Genomic DNA, 17116 nt, shown 5'->3' with positions numbered 1-17116 from the left:
TTACAATGAACAGAGCACTGTCACAGACACGATGTCATTTAATTATCATGGCAACCTGTTAGTGCGGGTTTCATCGTTTCTTTCTTCGAATGAGGAAGTGATTGCGTGAGTCCCACAGTACAGAGCACAGTAAAAAAACACATAATTAGCTTTTTGCTTTCGGTGCTATTATTAATTAATTTGTGCATACCACCCCATGAGGTGTGTTGGGGAAAATGCAAAGGGATATTATCCCTGCCCTAGAAGGATTTATGTGTCAATATTACGTTGGAACTAGTAAATCCAACACATTCCTAACATTAATTAGATTTTATTTTAATAATACCAATCAAAATGGAGTTCAACAGCATAATAATATCTAAACAGGACGTTGCTTTCAAAAGTCTAGCCTAGGAATTAGCAAACGATGGCCTCCTGGCCAAATCCGACCTGCTACCTGTTTTTTTATAGCCCAAGAGGTGAGAAGAGTTTCACATTTCTAAGCAGTTGGGAAATGAAAGAAAACTTTATTGACTCATAAAATTTAAATTCCAATATCTATAAAGATGAACTGGGACATGGCCACACACATCATTTACATATGACCTATGGCTGCTTTTTTTTTTTTAATATATTTTATTGATTTTACACAGAGAGGAATTGAGAGGGACAGAGAGTTAGAAACATCGATGAGAGAGAAACATCGATGAAAGAGAAACAGCTGCCTCTTGCACACACCCCCACTGGGGATGTGCCCGCAACCAAGGTACATGCCCTTGACCAGAATCGAACCCGGGACCTTTATTCAGTCTACAGGCCGACATTCTATCCACTGAGCCAAACCGGTCCCGGCGACCTATGGCTGCTTTCATGTGACAACAGCAGGGTTAACCAGGTAGAGACTGTCCAATTCACAGTCTGAAGTATTTACCTTCTTGCCTTTTGTAGAGGAAGTTTGCTGGCTCTGGATCTCACCCGCTGAGTAAACAGAAGGGAAGACGATGGATAGGCCCCAAGTCAAGAAGCTAGGTGGTGAAAACCCAGCTCTCCCGTTTGGGAGAGAAGCAATGAAGGGCCTTCCAGGACACAGGCTTTGAGGGGCTCTGGCAGCGGCAGAACCTCTGATGGGAAGACTGCCTGATTGTTACAGCCTTTCTAGGAGTAAGGTGCTGCCTTGGAGCCCAGCCCATGCTGCTAGGACTGAAACAGCTGCAGGGACCTCTGCAACTGGGGCTGGGAGGCTCCTCACTCCCCAGGGCCTCACAGTGGCATTGGATAGTCCGAAAGCAGGGGAAGAAGTGATGCTGCACATCTCATTGTGTGTCCTCCAAAGAGCAGACTAGTGCTTTATTTGGGAGGTGACTCCAGGAATCAGAGAGAGGGATTCGGAGGGTAGAGCAATAAAGGTATACTTATGGGGGGATGTTACTGCTCTGGACAACTGGGGCTCAATCCTGCTGGGGTCCTGAGGGACAAGTGTAGCTCTCACTTCTGAATTGTCCCTGGGTGAGATCAAAGGGGTATTTTTTGTTTGTTTTTCGTTAATCCTCACCGAGGGGTATTTTTCCATTGATTTCTAGAGAAAGTGGAAGGGAGGGGGAGAGACACAGAGAGAGAAACGTTAATATGAGAGATACATTGATTGGTTGCCTCCCATGCATGCCCCCACCAAGGTCTTGGGTTGAGCTTGCACCCGAGGTACATGCCCTTGACTTGGAATCAAACCTGGGACCCTTCAGTCCGAAGGCCTATGCTCCATTCACTGAACCAAACTGGCTGGAGTTCAAAGGCTCAAAGGGGTATTTATCCTCTGGCTTTTGCCTTTGTTTGTGAGGGTTGCTGTTGAAGGCAATAACTCCCCAGCATAACAAGGGCTGAGCAAGCTCCTGCCACTGAAAAACCCTTCCTGAGAAACCCTTCGGAAGAAGCCACAGTGCTTGAGTCAGGAAGCATGAATCAGACTGTGCCCCAAACCTACAGGGGACAGGTGAGAAGAGGAGGGCACCATGAGTGTCTGCTGCACTGGGCTTCCTTCCCCTCTACCTTGGACAGTTAGTGGTATTGGGGAAAGAGATTTATTTTGATTAAAATACTTATTTTGATAAAAAGAAATAAGTTGAACGTATGGCTGCCAGAGTGTGCCAAATGTCCACGTATGTGTATTTTCTTTCCTATTAGATAGCTAACTCCTCAATATCAGACATCAAGATGAGTCTGGATATTTGCTTAATGCATTAGTCAATCAGAAAAAATAATTTTTTAATTGCCTGGCCGGCATGGCTCAGTGATTAAGCATCAATCTATGAACCAGGAGGTCATGATTTGATTCCCGGTTAGGACACATGCCTGTGTTGTGGACTTGATCCCCAGCAGGGAGTATGCAGAAGGCAGCTAATCAATTATTTTCTCTATCATTGATTTCTCTCACTATCTCTCTCCCCCTTTCCTCCATCCCTCTCTGAAATCAATAAAAAATATTTTTAAATAATTATTAATTAGTATTTTCCCCCTTTTTTCTCTTTCACTGCTTAACCTCTGGTCTGGAAGCTATACAATAAGAAATGTAGACAACATCAATAAAAGTCATAAATAATTTATAAGTGGCTCTTGAGTGATCAAAGTTGATCACCAAAACCAGTGAGAGCTAACCAGTTCTAGATCTTTATTTGCCATCTCATATATTTTAACTAATAGTACAGGAAACAGCATATACAGATGCCATAATCTGTGCTATCCTATATAATAAAGAGGTAATATGAAAATTGACCATCACACCCTCGCACAAGTTGGCCACTCCCATATGGTCAAAGATGGCTGCCCCCATGTGGTCACAAGATGGCTGCCACAAGATTGGGCAGTTGGGGGCAACTGGAACTGCAGGGGAGGGAGGGAAGTTGGGGGGAACCAGGCCTGCAGGGGAGGACAGTTAGGGGCAACCAGTCTGGTAGAGGAGGGCAGTTGGGGGGTGGAAGGTACCAGGTCTTCAGGGGAGAGCATTTAGGGGCAATCAGGCTGGCAGAGGAGGGCAGTTTGGGTGAACAGGCCTGCAAGGGAGGGAAGTTGGGGGTGACCAGGCCAGCAGGGGAAGAGGGCAGTTGGAGGAACTGGACCGAGCCTGCAAGGGGAGGGAGGGTGCAGTGGGGGATGACCAGGCCTGCAGGGGAGGGCAGTTGGGGGCAATCAGGTCAGTAGGGGAGCAGTTAGGCATTGATCAGGCTGGCAGGGGAGTGATTAGGGGGTGATCAGGCTGGCAGGCAGAAGAAGTTAGGGGCAATCAGACAGGCAGGCAGGGAGCCAGCGGTCCTAGATTGTGAAAGGGATGTCCTATATTGGAGAGGGTGCAGGCTGGGCTGAGGGACAACCCTCCCCCCCCAATGTATAAATTTTGTGCACCAGGACTTTAGTATTGTAGTGACAACAAAAACTCTAGAGATATGACTGAGTGGCATCTTTTTATGGTTTGGTTTTTTGTTTGTTTGTTTGGTTGGTTGGTTGGTTGACTTAAAAAAGTAAAATTATGGTAGTGTTTCCAGTTGAAATGAAATCCAGGCAGCCTTCCAGATTTCAAACAGTTTATAATGGAAGAAACAGCCCATAAAGTGGGTCATGAACAATCTTGCCCATTAATCATCCCAGGTCCGGTGCATGTGTGTGCTGGGTGCCAAGAAAGCCACGGGACTGTTTCAAGGACAAGATGCTTTTCTAAATTTACTTTTCAAGGTGAAATTCCAATATTCAGGATCACTAATAATTTGCATTTCTATGAGAAAGTGAACACTGCACTAAGGGGCAGGGCACAGCTGCCCAGTCTTGAAGTAGCAAGAAGGATCCTTCATAATCAGGCTCACAAATTTGTATGTCCAGCAATTCCTCCTCACTAACCTTCACTTGATGCTCTCATGAGATACATAATAGGTATAGCAAACGTAAGTCATTCAAAATAGAATTCCTGGGTTTTCACCTGCTCCTTATTATTTCAGTTACTAATAGTATTTACCATCTTTCCAGCTTCAGGTTAAAATTCTAGAATAATCTTTCATTACTTTTTCTCTCAACCCCTTGGTCTAACCCAGTGGTCGGCAAACTCGTTAGTCAAAAGAGCCAAATATCAACAGTACAACAATTGAAATTTCTTTTGAGAGCCGAAAACCGACATCTGCGCATGGGCCATGAAGTTTCAATTGCACTGTATGTGCACGACCGCATGTGGTATTTTGTGGAAGAGCCACACTCAAGGGGCCAAACAGCTGCATGTGGCTCGAGAGCTGCAGTTTGCTGACCATTGGTCTAATTTATAAGTGAGTATTATAGGCTCTTCTTCTCTTACTGGAATGGAACCACTTCTAAACCTCTGCTGGGATAATCCCCTTGGTTGCGGCCACTGTCGTGTCTCACTTTGACAATTGTAATATGCTCCTGCTTTCATTTCCATTTACTCTTGAGCCACTACAACCCATAGTAGCACAGTGACTCTCTTGAAGTATAAATTGTTTCATGTAACTAATCTGCTTACAGTCCTCTAATGTTTCCTCTAAACAAAATAAAAGCCAAAATCCTTTCCTGAAGAGTCACATGATCTGGCCCCTACTATTTCAGTTATCTATTGTTGCATAACAAACAATCCCCAAACTTACTGCTTGTAGCAACAGCAATTTATTATTTCTCATGATGTTCAGCAGAAAAACAGCTGACCAGTTTTGCTGCTCCGTTTGATATAGGCTAATGTCAACCCAAATGGGGCTGAAAGGTCCAACATGGCTTTACCACATGTCTGGTAGCTCTACTGAGATGGCTGCCTGGGCTTCTCCCTCTCTACCTGGTCCCTGGGCATTTTTTTTTTTTTTTTTATAAAGACCTTTTTTTTTTTTTTTTTTTTTTTTTCTAATACCAGGCCTTCATCCCATGAAAGCCACTGTCTTTTTTTTTTTTAAGAGCATTTAAAAAAAAATTTATTTTTTTAATTTATTTTTTTAATATTTTTTATTGATTTTTCACAGAGAGGAAGAGAGAGGGATAGAGAGTTAGAAACATCGATGAGAGAGAATCACCGATCAGCTGCCTCTTGCACACCCCCCACTGGGGATGTGCCCGCAACCAAGATATATGCTCTTGCCCGGAATCGAACCCGGGACCTTTCAGTCCGCAAGCCGACGCTCTATCCACTGAGCCAAACTGGTCCCGGCTCTGGGCATTTTTTAAAAGTACGTTCTTTATTGATTTCATAGAGGAAGGGAGAAGGAGAGGGAGATTGACTGCTTCCTGCATGTCCCTATTGAAGATCAAGCTAGAAACCCAGGCATGTGCCCTGACTGGTAATCAAATCATGACCTCTTGGTTCATAGGTCAATGCTCACCACTGAGCCATACTGGCTGAGCTAGCCTTTCTCTGGGCATTTAATGATTAATTTCAAGCTTATTTTCTTGACAGCTGAATCTCAAGAGGAAAGCAAGGGAAGCTGCCAGTGTAGAGGGCTGCCTGGGAAGACACCTGGGCAATTTTCCTTAATTATCATCAGCTGAACTCAAGGCAAGCATAGGCAGAGCCACGCCCTGGGAACGTGTTTCCCCAAGATGGCCGACATGTTGTCAGCTTGGCCTTCATATCAGCCCAGGGGTTGGTAGGGGAGGAACTAGACATGTAAATCCAGGCATGCTAGGGCCTACTTAAGAATGCAAATAAGTTGGTGTCACTTCCTGGTATTGGGGGTATAAAATAAATGTGCTGGGAGGGGTCCTCGTAGTAGCAATCCTCGTCCTCGTCTTCCTGCCTCTACAGCAGACAGTATGGTGGCCCACCCAGCTCCCAGCTTAAAATCTATCTCTGTGTCTTCTCTCTTTATTTCTAATATTTCTCAATCCCTGGCCACCTCCACTTAGAACTGGCTCGTTCATCTCTTTTTCTGTGCAGGACACAGAAAAGGGAGATCCCCACCATGTCTGGCCCCCTCTGCATCAGGCCCCCACATGCCAGTATTCTTAAAGCTTAAGTCAAACTTATTCATTATTTCAGAATAAATAATTGTGACTTGCTGTTTTCAAAGCAAGTCACAAAGGCAGCCCAGACTCAGAACATAGATCTCTCTCTCTCTTTCTCTCTCTCTTTCTCACACACACCTTTCTATATAATCTGATATAGATAGATATAGATATAGATATAGATATAGATATAGATATAGATATAGATATAGATATAGATATAGATATAGATATATAGATATAGGATATAGATATAGATTTCAGAGAGGAAGGAAGAGGGGGATGTCCCGACTTGCGGGGCAACAACGGGGGCACGCAGGAACCACCTAAGAGAATGAACAAACAAGGAACGCGAAAGAATGGGAGCAAGACAAGGTTCTGATCAAGCTCCGATTTTTATTCTCTGAAATGGCTGTATTTATACAGCAGAAACAAAGGGGGGCAGAGTTGCCTATGCAGGGGGGTCTTTGGTATCTGGCAACACAGGATTGGCTAACTGCCAGGGGCGGTGTGACATTCCAAGGTGCAACATTCCAAGGCTGGGCTATCTAGGGGGGGGGGGGGAGGATCAGGAAGGGGAAGTGGCAGGAAGATGCTAAGCAGGAAGATGCTAAGCTGCAGGTTATCTTATCTTCTGGCCGAGCCCTCAGGGCACCGCATAACTTCTGCTAGAAGGAACTTAATTCTATTTCCTTAAGACTGAGTTGCTTGCCTCAACTCTGCTGGCTCCCAACAGGGGGAGAGAGAGAGAGAGAGAAACATCAATGATAATAGAGAATCATTGATCCACTATCTCCTGCACATCCTCTACTGGGGATCAAATCTGGAGAGGAGAGGAGGGGAGAGGAAATGAGAGGGGAGGGGAGGGGAGGGGAGGGGAGGGAAGAAGAGGAGAGGACTCAGCATTCCAACTTAAGACAACTTAAGATTTAGGGGATGTGAAGAGGAACCATCAAAGGGAACTGTGAAACAGCAAGTGATTCGTGAGTCACCAGGGAGTGCATTATTCTGAAAGTGCTTAAGAATGAGGACACGATCACTGAGTCAAATTCTGCCAATAGGTTATGTAAGACCTGAGGATTTGCCATGGGATTTGGCAACTTGGAAATCATTAAAAGCCTCATGTGTTCATGAGGGTTCAACAAGGGTTCAAACAGAACAGAAAGAAAATATATGCTAGGCAGAAGGAGACATATCTTAGATTTGTTGTGAGGAAGTGGCTTCTGAAAGTGTGGGGGTTAGCTAGGTAGTCTGAATTTGAAAGGCTATTGGGAAAAACAGGCATGGGCTGAAGCTTGTTTCCACAGGCATTTTTTTTTTTTTCTTTAGAGACACTTTAAAGCCTTCAACTGATTGGATGAGGCCCATCATTACGTAAAATGTCTCCTTTGCTTAAAAAAAAATCACACACAAAAAAAAACACACAACACAACAACAACAACAAAAACTGATTCTGGACTTCAGTCATATCTACAAAACATCTTCACAGGAACACTTAAATTACTGTTTTATGTACTATCTTCGCCTAACCAAGTTGACTCATCAAAAGACTGTCATGCTCCAACAAGACCAGCTTGCATGGACTGTGGGAATAAAAATGAAGTGGATTCAAGAGAATGGAAAGAGAGAATGCGGAGATAATGAGTGTAGAGAATTATTTCTAAGAGTTGTGCTAAAAAGGGAAGCAGAGAAATGGAGCAGGAGCAATAACGAAGGAAATTGGACCACGGGTTAAGTGGCTAGCATAGGATGTTAGATGAGACTGTTAGTGGAGAGGAGCTTGATGAGTTAGAGGCTACAGTGTTAATCATCTTCATGGATACAGAAATCACCATGAATAAGTAGGAATGACAGTGAGAGTGAATCATTAGCTTAAATATTTGGAGATGAGACATGCTCCAGGTTTGGGATGTGGCAATAGCGCATGGTGATATCAGGAGGAGGAGTGGTTACAATATGTTGACATTAAATTCAAAGCTGGGGCAGTAGGGGACTTAGGAAGGGAACAGAAGTAAATAGTCTGGAAACAGGCATGAGAAGCAAAGAGGACACACATCTGACTTCAGACCCAGCGTGAGGATTTGGGGAGATAACAGCTCCCTCTTAAGAGTGCACAGAAAGGAATGTCTTCATATGAGATCCAGATCAGAGAGCAAACAGGTGAGGGAAATGTTCAGGGAAGTTGAAGGTTTAAGGAAATTGCTGATGACTGATCATGAGTTTCAGAAATTGGGAGGGATGGGGGATGATGTCAGTAAGGGATTTTTCAGAGCTGGGGGCGGGGCCCTGGAGTGGCTGGCATAGGAAGAGGTAAAGGGCACATGAGGATTGTCTCCATGGTTTCCAGAGCGGGAGTTGTTGAAGCTGTGAGTGCTGAGGAATAGGAAAGGGAGGCTGAGTCTTGGCAACACATTCTCAGGCCCTGTTGTCATTTTTACTGGTAGGGATGTAAAAACAGGGAAGATGTATTCTAGCACTCCATCCCTCCAGGCCTCAGTTTCCTCCTTGGAACAAGAACTGGGCTGGAAAAATTCTCCTCTGTGGCTCACTCCAGCTATGTCACCCTGTGATTCTAAATCAGTCTTTAAAATTAGCTCCATAACTTTGGTTTGGCCTAAAGCTCTTTGATTCTCAGAACATTAACTTTTTGCAACTCTGGCCTTTTGTCAAAAAACACATTTAACCTCTTCTTGACAGGACTGAAAGAGAACAAACACACTACATTCTGTCTACACCAGGGTCCTCTAAGAACAAGAGGGCAAGCTTAGGCACCAAAAAAAATGGTTACCTTCCTGTTTTATGTATTTATAAAGCTACATAAAAGCTTCTAAACTCTATTTTATTCAGACCTTAGAAAGCTGTATCCAGGAAATTAAAAGCCCCTTTCTGCCCTTTCCCTGCCCCCTCTGATACTTCAAAAAATTCTGATTCTTTTAAAGAGTCATCCTGGAGCCCTGCCTGGTAGCTCAGTTAATTTGACTGTCATATATATATTAGTGTCGTCCTTATTTACCAAGGTTGCGGGCTTGATCCCCAATCAGGGTACATGTATAAGAATCAACCAATGAGTGCATAAATAAGTGGAACAACAAATCTCTCTTTTCCTCCATCTCTCAAATCAATAAATAAAAAAGATTTAAATCTTTGTTCTACTGAAATATGGCCAGACAATAAATAATATAAATGAATGCATTTTGCAGTACTATATTGGATTGATTCTAAGCCACATAAGATGTTTTTGTTTTTTTTACTTTAATACCCTGAAGTCAGAATGAGTCTTAATAAATGACATATCATAGCTTAATTGGCAGCATTTTTTCCTTTCTTCATAATACATAAAATAATGGTGTGGCTCAATTATGCAACACTGTATATTTGCTGAAATACAGAAGGTTAAAACATTATATGTTATAAGGGAAAGAATCAAGATAGCAAGAAGGAAGGGGAGTATAACTGTGGGGACAGAGAGGATAGCACTGGAAATAGGAAGTCCTAGGAAAACCTCATTGATAACGTGATATTTGAAGACAGACCAAATGGAGGTGAGTGATAGAGTCATGGGGATGTGCAGGGAGAGAGAAAGGTATTCCCAGTAGAAGAAATGGCAAGAATCAAGGTCTAAAGACAGAAAAAGGCCTAGTGCCTTGTCAATCTATTTAAAACAGTATAAGATAAGTAGTCATAAATGTTTGTTTATATAATGTACCTCAGCCACCAATAATGTATGCATCCTTATAAAATATTATGATTACAAAGTATTTTAATTTCATGCACATGGTGGTCAATAGTGACTCCTGGAAGTAACAAAGTTTATCAGAAAACCTTACTGTGCATCTGTGATGTTCCAGTCCTTCTGATAGGTGTTGGGGAAGATATATAAATTTAATATGGAGTTGTCCTTAAAGAGCAGAGAAAACAGCAGGGAAAACAGAAAATTAACCATGGAATAATGCTATAAACATATAGCCGAAGATGTGTGAACTGTATTATTATAGCCACATAAAAAAGGAGCAATATCTGTTTTCAAGGTCTATTTCCAATTTCATCCTCTTGAAGGGAAGAAAAATGCAGCCTTGAGCAGCACTTGGGTTAATTACTAGGCTGTAAGAAGTACATCTACCATATAGTTTTCGGATCCAGAGACTATATTTTAATCATTCCCACCACAAAAAAGAAATAATAATTATGTGACATAATAGAGGTGCTGACTATCACTACAATAGCAATCATGCTACAATATATAAATGTATTGAAATAAACATCTTATACATCTTAAATTTACATAATGTTACATGCCAAATATATTACAAATAAAATAAAAAATAAAATGTGTCTACCAGAATAGTTAAGCTTCTAATTGTGGTTTGCATTATATTTCTATTGGACAGTGATGCTGTTGAGATTTCTATGAAAGCAGACCATTCATTTGGCATTGTGATTCTCACACTGTGATTCCCTCAGACAAGAAGCATCAGCATTGTTGGCGGGTGGAGGGGGAAGGGAGTGGTGTTAGATATGCAATTGCTAGGTCCCTCCCCAAATTCCACAGAATCAGAATCTCTGGGTGGGGCCCTGCCATCTGTCTCTTAAGCCCTCCAGGCTTTTTATTTAGTGGTTGCTGTGGCCAGACCCAGAGGTGGAAGCACACTTCATTCATGCTTCTAAAACTGGTGGACTGGGAATACAATAATTGGAGGTAGAGAAATCAACTTTCTCTGAGGCTCAGGTTTACTAAATTGCTAAGTGATTTAAAATATTAGTTTTCATGTAGAAAATTTTTAATAGGTTTAAATATTGAAACAAGATTGTTGTGCCCTGACATGTGGGGCAGGTTGAAAGGGAAGTGAGATAATAAGTAGTTTCCCATTGTGGTTTAAAAGGAAGGACTGAGAAACTTGACCTTATAAGTTAACATTTCTTAAATTTTATTCTAACTATTTGATTCTAAGTCTGCACCACACCCTACGTGTTATTAACTTCATTTTACAGATAAGGAAACTGAGCTGGCAAGGTTATTAGCTGGTCAAGGCCACACCTGCTGGAGCCGGAATGAATCCGGTCACAGAGCCCAGAAGCCTTAACCATCCTACCACTGTCTTGCATACAGCTCAGGAGGTATCTGAGCTCATGTGTAAAAGTGGATATTTCTCTCCATTAGTTATTCCCAGTTGCTGTTAGAATCACCTATGGACACTTCAAAAATGTACTGCTGCCTGGGCTGCACCAACTGGAGATTCTGCAGGGGTCTTCAAACTACGGCCTGCGGGCCACATGCGGCCCGCAGAGGAGTCTGATCCTGCCCGCCAGGTTTTTTGGGCAGTGAGCGCAGCCGAGGTGTTACAGTAGGAATTAGTAGTTCATATAGTCCGGCCCTCCAGCTCTCTGAGGGACGGTGACCTGGCCCCCACTTTAAAAAGTTTGAAGACCCCTGTTCTAAGGTCATTGGTGTGAAGTGGGTCCAGGTGTGATAAGAGGTCCCCTAGGGCCTCCCGAACAACTTCCACTTGACAGATGATGATGAGGCTGGGAAATGCGCAGTGGGACAAGTCAGCAGTGGCTAAGGTCAGACTCTATACATTAGGGCAGGGCTTCTCCAAGGTAGAGGCACACCCCAGGATAACCACTTTACATGCAGATTATGCTTCAGTAGGGCCCTTGCTGAATGTATGCCCTGAGGTTCTGTAGGATCCAAGGGAAGGTGTGCTACTGTCCAGGACCACACTTTGGTCTTTGAGATGTGCTTGGTCTAGATGCCCTGACCCATGTGACACTGTCTTGGCTCCCTAGGGAGTGGTGACCTTCCAGCAGCTGGGATGATGTGGGAAGGGGTTGGGTACTTTTCCCAGGGGCAAAGATTGGGTTTCCGGGATATCACAGACCTGATCCCCTGAGCTCCTCCCAGGCCCAGCCCAGGATGAATGCCTGGAGAAGAGTAGGAGTTCAGTTGCTGAGTAAACTTCAGGAGCTGCAAGAGAAAACACACACACACACACACACACACACACACACACACACACCTCACAATTATAAAAAAAAAAAAAAAAAAAAAAAAAAAAGCAGGATCCCCAGTGACCCCACCTTCCCCAGTCTGTTGTCCTCTCATCCAAGCCTAGCCTCCTGCATGGGTTCCTCTCCCCCTCCCACTCCCGCCTGAGGTGCCAGGACAGGGACAAGCTACTTCGCCCTCCCCAGGACCTGGGGCTTTCTTGGCCACGATGGAGGGTGGGTGGGACAGCGCGATGCAAGCATTGCAATGTTCACTTTCCACCCACTTCTCTACAACAGCCTTCACCGCCATTGGGACTCAACTCCAGTCCCGCTGATTTCCTCTCGTGCTTCCTGCCCGCGAGAATCAAGACCTTACGTGGGCCCAGAATGGAGGCTTTTTGCTCCCTGCACTGCGGCTTTCATCCTTCCCCTCCACCCCCGCCCAGGGCTCTTCCCAGGCACGTGGAGGGCCAGCCCTGTCCTCTCCGCCTCCCTGGGGAAAGGCTGCCCCCAGCGCCGAGCGGCAGGACTCCGAGGCCCCGGGGAGAGGAGGCGGGTGTAGCCAGGAGCCCGCGGACGCCGCAGACGCAGCCCCGCGGCTACCGGGGACGGGGATAGAGACGCAGCGCGGTGCCGGGAACAGGGCACAGGACAGGGATAACTGCGCGTTAGAGGAAGTGGGGTGTTCCGGGTCTTCCTTTGTGATGTGTATACTGCCGCCGCCACCACCCCCAGGGCAAAATTCAGCACCTAGAGTCCCTCTCCTGCCCTGTCCTCCTCCCCTCCCGCCCCCCCACTCCCGCACAGGACAATGCGCTCCCCTCCCCCCACCTCCCCGCCAGCCCAGGTTCCGGCCCATCAAGTCTGGAAATGAGATGATCCATCAGCTGGCACACAGAGCCCGCCGGAGGGGTCCCCCATCTGTGCTCCTCCACCGAGTCCCCCGGGAAGGGAATAGGCGCAGGGGCAGCCAGCAAGGCCCCCGACCTCCGGTTGAGTCCAGAGGCTGTGGGCGAGGCGGTGGCCACAACCTCTACAGGCCCAGCTGTTTCGCTGACAACTGAAAGAAAAGGGGGGAAAAGAAAAGAAAAGAAAAAAAAGGGGGGGGGGGCGCGGATGAATTGGAAACACAAAGATCCTCCTGGGGGAGACGTAGGTTTGGACCTCGAGGCCACAGGAGGATGCCGCTGGGGCTGCTGGTGACGCGCAGCTCCAGCCGACAAACCTGGCGGGGGGTGGGGGGTGGGGGGGGAGATCTGGGGGATCTCACCCGCCTGGGCAAGGCTGGGGCACCCGCGAATTCGCCTGTGAATTAAAAATGACCATGGAGTGGCCAAGGAAACATCTGGATGTGGTGCTTTCATTTCCTTATTTTGAGACTTAGTGTTCGTTTTATTTTGAAGAGAATATCGGGAGGGTCTCCCCGGCTTTTCGAGTGTGGGGCCTCCCGGAGTTCGTACCGGACCTTGTCCGGGAAGAGGCGGGGAAAGGCCACCTGGGCAGACGCGAGACGCACCCTAGGGGGGTCCCCGGAGAGAAAACCGGGGTGTGCAGCCCGGGTCTTGGGGCAGCGTCAGTGGACTTGCTGCTGAGAGATGGATCGTTTATTTGTCGCTGGAGACCCCCATTAAGATAGATGATTGGGATTTCCTTCCAGTTGCGACTTAACTTAGGGTACATAAAGCCCTCCGCTCTGGTCCCCCCCACACCCCCAGATTAAAAATCAAAACCAAACCCGAACCTCCGGGCCCAGGGCCTCAATTAGGCCTGGCCGCTCCGGGGAGCTGTCAGTCCCGCTTCTCTCTGCCAGAACTTCTCTGGGCAGCGGGGACTTTCGCGAAGGGGCCCCGGAGAGTCAGTCCACCTCCTCCCCGCCGGTTCCCTGGGCCGAACCCGCCGCGATCCCGAGCTCCGGCCACCCCCGCGGGCAGGGCCGCTGCTCCCGGCCGCGTCCGGAGCCTCCGCTCAGCCTCGGGGGCACCTCTTCTGCCCGGAACGCCGCGCGCGGTCCCGGAGGAGTTGACCCAGGACCCACTTGTGGTCAGGATCCCCTGGAGCGCAGCATCCCCCTGACTTCACTCCTGGAAACTGGGCCGCTGGGGCACTTCGGGGTCATTTTCTTCCCTTGTGGATGCGGCACTGGCGGTTTAAAAAGGAAAGAGAAAAAGGAGAGAAGCGATAGCGATGCCTCTATAACAGGCCTCCTCCCTCTCCCTTGTTGAACACCCTACACCTCACCCCAAGTTTCCTGACTTTTCTAGGATGGGAGAAGGACCCGAAAAGGCTGGAGGTCTGAGAGTGGCAGGATCACACCGCCCACACACCCCGCCCCAAAGCAGGCTTTGCCGGCTTTGCCGTGGACTTCCTGGGCGTGGGGGCTCCAAAGAAAGTCTCTGCCAGGGGCTTTCTTCTCTTGTCTTTTTTTTTTTTTCCCCTGGTCCTTAAAAGCCTCCGTCGCTGTAGCCAGAACTTGCTCAACCCAGCAGCCTCAGAATTCCCGCTTTGGCGCCTCTGTGCATCTCCTCTTTGCATCTGGGCAGGGGTTTTTTTCTCCCACCTCTAAACCCGGAGCAGCTGCGCGAATGTGCCACGGAGACCACCCTGGTGCCAGGCGTCATAGGCTTCCGGGCTGAGGTCCTCTCACAGCTCCATTCGCTGCCGCAGAAGATTTCAGGTCTGGAGTCCGCGGCCCCAGCGCCCTCCAAGCTCCTAGCCCTGTGCAACCAGGCCCACCTGCCAAGGTGCCACCCAAGGTAATGCCTCCGCACGCTGTGGATCCTGACCAGCGAATACTTCCTGCACATTGAGATAGTACACTTTAACGATGGAATTCCCAGCATTTTCTCCCCAAAGGAATTGCTCAGAACACCGCTCAGCTAAGGCCATGCCTAGTATGACACGTGGTCCTGGAGGGATCCTTTAGGAAAGGCAGGTTGAAGCCACAGAAGAAGCTAGTGGAGTAATAAAGGCATAACTAGCATATTGCTCCCTAGGTTACCGCCAGCCCAGCCCCTTTCCAATACTGAAGACTTTCCCCCTTCCTGTTGGAGGGGGGGCGGGGGGAAACAGGGAGGGGGGAAGAGGGAGGAAGGAGGAAGGGAGGGCTGGGGGGATGTCTTGCAATGTTTTCTCAAAAGCAGTTGTAGGAGTCATAGAAACAAACCAAGCTTACAACAGCAGAACACCCAGGGGCCTCTCAGGACCTCAGATGTGCACCAGCAATGCATCCTCTGAAGCACAATAAAGGGCTACCCTACCTCTCCCCGCCCCCCCCAAGGGTAATTAATATCAATTTTCCTTAGTTTCAACACATCGTTAGTGAATATGCACATAGCTTCAAATAGATACTTAAAAGGTAGTTAACTGGGAACTAGAGACCCCTGTACCACATCATAAAAAGATTTTAAGGAATTGCATTATCTCAGAATTCAAGTAGCGAACTATTTTAAATGAGCCACAGCCTCCCTTAGCCTTAGGCCCACTGAGGTAGTCATTATTTCTTAAAGAAAATACTTTTAAAATACTTTTTTAAATTCTCAATTGGCTCTTTTATTTTACAGAAAGGTACTCTGCCCTGAATTGACTTTTCCCTCTCTGAAAGGAAAGGATGGTACTCCATGGCCTAAACATTTACACATGGAAGCTAGTGGTAACCAGTTTAAAATGGATCAGAACAGTAAACTAATTCCCAGATTGACAGAGAAAAATCATTTCTTTACTATTGAACTTTTTGGGAGTGATGGCCTGGCCTGACCACCTGCTAATTCAGGGTTTGTTACCTGGACATTGTGCCCTGCATTCCAGCCTGTGAAGGCATTTATTCTAAGTGAACTCATGACAGGCCATTTTCTAAGAATTTAGCATAAACACACGTTGCCAATGAAAGGAATATTTTCTGGCTTCTTGTCCCCTCTGCTGTTACCCTTATTGCAGAAACAGCTCTTGTTTCATTAAAGTGGGTGCAGGAGAGGCCTGTGAAATGAAAGGATGAGGGACATTTCATCAAGGACATATGAGCTGAGTGCATCGAAGGCCCAAACTCAATTTTCTGATTCTTTCCAAATATTTAGTACTTTGCAATCAGCTTTCTGAGTCTTTCCAAATATTCCAGCATTTGGCAATTTACACACAAAATATTATTGCATACACTTATTACTTTTCAGTTCCTATCTCTAAAGGGTTTCTATCCTAGAAAGGGTTTCAAAGATATTCAAAGGCAGTTGATTAAATTAAATGAAATAATTGTTTAGTGATAAGCTGAACACAAGAAAATGTTTTGCTAAGTAGTAATTTTGGCCAAACACCTGCGTGCATCTCATCCAGTATAAATTATCCCTGCTTCTGTTATCCATCTTTCCATATTCTTTCATTCTCTCAGTCTTTCTCTCGCCCTTCCTCCCCCCGCCCCCGTCTCTCTCTCTGTGTGTGTGTGTGTGTACACGCATGCTTGCTGGTGCTGATGGGGACAGTGGAGCTACATGCATTTTTACATTTCACTATGGACTGAAATATCAACAAGCCAAATTTCAGCTGCGAAAAAACCTAACTTTACCCTTTTAAATTTTATAAACATGTTTTCTAATTAGCATTTGTTCTTGCTTTTTGTGATTTTGTTTCTTGATTCTACAAATACAAATCAATTGCTTATACAATCCAGCAGAAAGAGATATACCTAGCAATTTAAATATGTGATTTTATTTAGGATATTTTTTCATAGGCCATTATTTTGCATATGCCATATGTAGGTAAATTATCAAATACATAGGTTAAATAGGGGTTATGTAGTCTATAAAGCATTATGGGATAAATATGGAAGGATAAAAGAGTTATATTTTTGCACTGACTCATATTTAGCATATATTTCCTCCATCTGCATTGTCCTTCCTTGTTTTTCACACCAGGACAATATTTCCATTTCTTTCAAGACCCACCTTCTCCAAGTGGCCTTCATTGGTTGATCCCACTCCACCTGGGGTTGGCTGTCTTACATTTTATTTCCCTAAACATCCCTGTATACCTTGTGCCAGGCAAACTCGTATCTTCATGTACCCTCTTCATACACTCAGGAGGCTTTTCCCCACTTCTATAAAGAAGCAATCACCAAATGGTATGAGATTCACAAAAGCTAATTCAATAAGTACATTAATCGAAGAGAATCCTTCAAAGGTCTTAG

The sequence above is a fragment of the Pipistrellus hanaki genome (genome assembly GCF_964339955.1).
Source record: "Pipistrellus hanaki genome assembly, chromosome: 6".
Classification (NCBI taxonomy): domain Eukaryota; kingdom Metazoa; phylum Chordata; class Mammalia; order Chiroptera; family Vespertilionidae; genus Pipistrellus; species Pipistrellus hanaki.
The sequence above is the reverse complement of the archived record's forward strand: the minus strand, read 5'-3'. Positions refer to the sequence as shown.